At 49.7% G+C, this 5,000-nt stretch overlaps 1 non-coding gene across 1 annotated transcript in view; it reads right to left on the reverse strand.

The window, feature by feature from the left end:
* LOC126328707 (small subunit ribosomal RNA) overlaps window positions 1-609 on the reverse strand; it is a 1,893-nt gene extending 1,284 nt beyond the window's left edge. The window contains exon 1 of the ribosomal RNA XR_007561942.1: window positions 1-609. This exon is cut by the window's left edge and continues 1,284 nt beyond it. This is a non-coding gene — a ribosomal RNA (small subunit ribosomal RNA).
* Window positions 610-5,000: the final 4,391 nt, after the last annotated feature.

Raw genomic sequence — 5,000 nt, forward strand, 5'->3', positions numbered from 1 at the left:
GGAGCTGGAATTACCGCGGCTGCTGGCACCAGACTTGCCCTCCAATAGATACTCGTTAAAGGATTTAAAGTGTACTCATTCCGATTACAGGGCCTCGGATGAGTCCCGTATCGTTATTTTTCGTCACTACCTCCCCGTGCCGGGAGTGGGTAATTTGCGCGCCTGCTGCCTTCCTTGGATGTGGTAGCCGTTTCTCAGGCTCCCTCTCCGGAATCGAACCCTGATTCCCCGTTACCCGTTACAACCATGGTAGGCGCAGAACCTACCATCGACAGTTGATAAGGCAGACATTTGAAAGATGCGTCGCCGGTACGAGGACCGTGCGATCAGCCCAAAGTTATTCAGAGTCACCAAGGCAAACGGACCAGACAAGCCAATCCGATTGGTTTTGATCTAATAAAAGCGTCCCTTCCATCTCTGGTCGGGACTCTGTTTGCATGTATTAGCTCTAGAATTACCACAGTTATCCAAGTAACGTGGGTACGATCTAAGGAACCATAACTGATTTAATGAGCCATTCGCGGTTTCACCTTAATGCGGCTTGTACTGAGACATGCATGGCTTAATCTTTGAGACAAGCATATGACTACTGGCAGGATCAACCAGGGAGCTGCGTCAACTAGAGCTGAGCAGCCGGCCGCCCGGGAGTGTGTCCCGGGGGCCCGCGCGAACACGCAAGCGTCCGCTCAATTATTCTGCAAACAGGAGGAGGCCGAGCTCCCCTGCACGATACACCTCGAAACCCTCTCAGGTCCCGGCGGCGCGCAGCGCCGTCCTAGGTACTTGGTCGGTTTCGAGAGAGGCGCAATCGCCCGGAGTTAGGCGAGTAGACGGTTTTAGTGCGAACACCCTTGCTCCCAACTGAGCTTGCCGCTGCCGACAGAGGCCCGGGAGCGTGCTGTCGTGGCATTGCCGGCGGGAGACAACACGCGCCACCTATGGTGACCGGCAGCTCCAACGCCAGCGCCACACAAGGGCAAAGCCCCACTTGGGTGCAGAAGCGAACTCTCCCAGCACAGCGCACGCGCCAACACGTCCGCACAACTGCGATACAAACCACCTGCGAGAACCGCTGGGGCGACCGAGCAGCAGACGGCGTCGCGGCGCCGAGTGCCAGGCGGCGGCGCATCCTCAACGCACACAGTCCTCAATCAGACCAGCACACTGCAGATGTCCACCGCGCTTCGCACCGGGCTCGGCTGAACCAACTTTGGCCGCCAGGCGCCGCGTGCAGGGTGCGCCGCAGCGTAGCTGCGCCGCCTGCCGGGCCCGTCGGCTGGCGCTCCTGCCACTCGGCGCCCCCCACCAGCCGCCTGTTGCGCGTGCGCCCACGCAGCGCGCGGCCAACACGCCGGGCGGCCCCCCTTCACCGGCCGGGAACAGTCCCACCAAGCCACCGCCGCGTATCGCTTCATACCCACATGGGCCTAGTCACGCGTGTGGATGTGGCGGGTACCGCTGAAACAACCGGTTAATAGCTGTACCGATCGTCGCCATCACAGATTCACCTCCAGCGTGAACAACCGCTCAACAACGGATTTCCAGTTCATTTGCGTATCTTGGGCAGTAAACGTAGATGTCCACCTACATTTGCGAATTCAACAATTCTTGCATGCCAGGATGTCATGTGTCACGACACGCTACATCAGACCACATACACACTGCGACATGTGCAGAAGAGAACACGTGGAAGGTGGCCCGCGCACGTATGCGATGTACCTTCCGCGATCCACTGTCAACCGGCATCTGCGGCATGTCCCAGATATGGAACGCGGTCCACCAGGGTAGCACTTTGTGTGAGGCAATACGACAAAGTCGGAATACACGCGTCACTACATCAGACGGCTCACGCTGACCTGACCTGACCTGACTCACCGCACCACCACCCCCAGCGACCCAGGGTGACATACAATGCGTTCGTACGTTCCTCCCACACGCCTCTACGGCGTACCACAGTGCAACCTAGCTGTTATTGGGAGACGAGACAAGTAGCATCAAGCACAACATATGGAAATTGAGATTCGACACCGTTGGGCACAGCCAGCGTACGGTCACACGTATCACACTACTTCACTCTGTACGTAACGACCGATGATCGGTACAGCGTGTGGGTTACGCGTACGACATCAGCGGACAATGGACACAGACCATACCACGACGTACACTGAGGGCGTCGACATCTGAATGCAACTGAACAGCTGCGAGGCTCATTTAACACTCAAACGCCAGACCGACCAGCTTGAGAGGACAGAGACACAAAGAGGGGGACAGAGGGGGACAGAGGGGGGGGAGGGGGGGGTCGGCGATATAGTCCTATTGCAGTACAATTGACAGTGGATAGCAGGAATATGTGGAAAGTAAGCAACACTCGCAAGACATCTACATGAGGATAACAACGACACCAGAGATTCCGAGCAGTGAACTATGTTAGGCAAAGGGACAACGTGGGTTAGGTTAAGGGACAACGTGGGTTAGGTTAAGGGACAACGTGGGTTAGGTTAAGGGACAACGTGGGTTAGGTTAAGGGACAACGTGGGTTAGGTTAAGGGACAACGTGGGTTAGGTTAAGGGACAACGTGGGTTAGGTTAAGGGACAACGTGGGTTAGGTTAAGGGACAACGTGGGTTAGGTTAAGGGACAACGTGGGTTAGGTTAAGGGACAACGTGGGTTAGGTTAAGGGACAACGTGGGTTAGGTTAAGGGACAACGTGGGTTAGGTTAAGGGACAACGTGGGTTAGGTTAAGGGACAACGTGGGTTAGGTTAAGGGACAACGTCGGTTAGGTTAAGGGACAACGTCGGTTAGGTTAAGGGACAACGTGGGTTAGGTTAAGGGACAACGTGGGTTAGGTTAAGGGACAACGTGGGTTAGGTTAAGGGACAACGTGGGTTAGGTTAAGGGACAACGTGGGTTAGGTTAAGGGACAACGTGGGTTAGGTTAAGGGACAACGTGGGTTAGGTTAAGGGACAACTTGAGTTAGGTTAAGGGACAACTTGAGTTAGGTTAAGGGACAACTTGAGTTAGGTTAAGGGACAACTTGAGTTAGGTTAAGGGACAACTTGAGTTAGGTTAAGGGACAACTTGAGTTAGGTTAAGGGACAACTTGAGTTAGGTTAAGGGACAACTTGAGTTAGGTTAAGGGACAACTTGAGTTAGGTTAAGGGACAAATTGAGTTAGGTTAAGGGACAAATTGAGTTAGGTTAAGGGACAAATTGAGTTAGGTTAAGGGACAAATTGAGTTAGGTTAAGGGACAAATTGAGTTAGGTTAAGGGACAAATTGAGTTAGGTTAAGGGACAAATTGAGTTAGGTTAAGGGACAAATTGAGTTAGGTTAAGGGACAACTTGAGTTAGGTTAAGGGACAAATTGAGTTAGGTTAAGGGACAACTTGAGTTAGGTTAAGGGACAACTTGAGTTAGGTTAAGGGACAACTTGAGTTAGGTTAAGGGACAACTTGAGTTAGGTTAAGGGACAACTTGAGTTAGGTTAAGGGACAACTTGAGTTAGGTTAAGGGACAACTTGAGTTAGGTTAAGGGACAACTTGAGTTAGGTTAAGGGACAACTTGAGTTAGGTTAAGGGACAACTTGAGTTAGGTTAAGGGACAAATTGAGTTAGGTTAAGGGACAAATTGAGTTAGGTTAAGGGACAACTTGAGTTAGGTTAAGGGACAAATTGAGTTAGGTTAAGGGACAAATTGAGTTAGGTTAAGGGACAACTTGAGTTAGGTTAAGGGACAACTTGAGTTAGGTTAAGGGACAACTTGAGTTAGGTTAAGGGACAACTTGAGTTAGGTTAAGGGACAACTTGAGTTAGGTTAAGGGACAACTTGAGTTAGGTTAAGGGACAACTTGAGTTAGGTTAAGGGACAACTTGAGTTAGGTTAAGGGACAACTTGAGTTAGGTTAAGGGACAACTTGAGTTAGGTTAAGGGACAACTTGAGTTAGGTTAAGGGACAAATTGAGTTAGGTTAAGGGACAAATTGAGTTAGGTTAAGGGACAAATTGAGTTAGGTTAAGGGACAACTTGAGTTAGGTTAAGGGACAAATTGAGTTAGGTTAAGGGACAACTTGAGTTAGGTTAAGGGACAACTTGAGTTAGGTTAAGGGACAACTTGAGTTAGGTTAAGGGACAACTTGAGTTAGGTTAAGGGATAACTTGAGTTAGGTTAAGGGACAACTTGAGTTAGGTTAAGGGACAAATTGAGTTAGGTTAAGGGACAACTTGAGTTAGGTTAAGGGACAACTTGAGTTAGGTTAAGGGACAACTTGAGTTAGGTTAAGGGACAACTTGAGTTAGGTTAAGGGACAACTTGAGTTAGGTTAAGGGACAAATTGAGTTAGGTTAAGGGACAAATTGAGTTAGGTTAAGCGATAATCTGGTACAGCCACAGTTAGGTTAAGCGATAATCTGGTACAGCCACAGTTAGGTTAAGCGATAATCTGGTACAGCCACAGTTAGGTTAAGCGATAATCTGGTACAGCCACAGTTAGGTTAAGCGATAAACTGGTACAGCCACAGTTAGGTTAAGCGATAAACTGGTACAGCCACAGTTAGGTTAAGCGATAAACTGGTACAGCCACAGTTAGGTTAAGCGATAAACTGGTACAGCCACAGTTAGGTTAAGCGATAAACTGGTACAGCCACAGTTAGGTTAAGCGATAAACTGGTACAGCCACAGTTAGGTTAAGCGATAAACTGGTACAGCCACAGTTAGGTTAAGCGATAAACTGGTACAGCCACAGTTAGGTTAAGCGATAAACTGGTACAGCCACAGTTAGGTTAAGCGATAAACTGGTACAGCCACAGTTAGGTTAAGCGATAAACTGGTACAGCCACAGTTAGGTTAAGCGATAAACTGGTACAGCCACAGTTAGGTTAAGCGATAAACTGGTACAGCCACAGTTAGGTTAAGCGATAAACTGGTACAGCCACAGTTAGGTTAAGCGATAAACTGGTACAGCCACAGTTAGGTTAAGCGATAAAGTTGGTTAAATT

This window comes from Schistocerca gregaria, unplaced genomic scaffold, assembly GCF_023897955.1.
Source record: "Schistocerca gregaria isolate iqSchGreg1 unplaced genomic scaffold, iqSchGreg1.2 ptg001139l, whole genome shotgun sequence".
Taxonomy (NCBI): domain Eukaryota; kingdom Metazoa; phylum Arthropoda; class Insecta; order Orthoptera; family Acrididae; genus Schistocerca; species Schistocerca gregaria.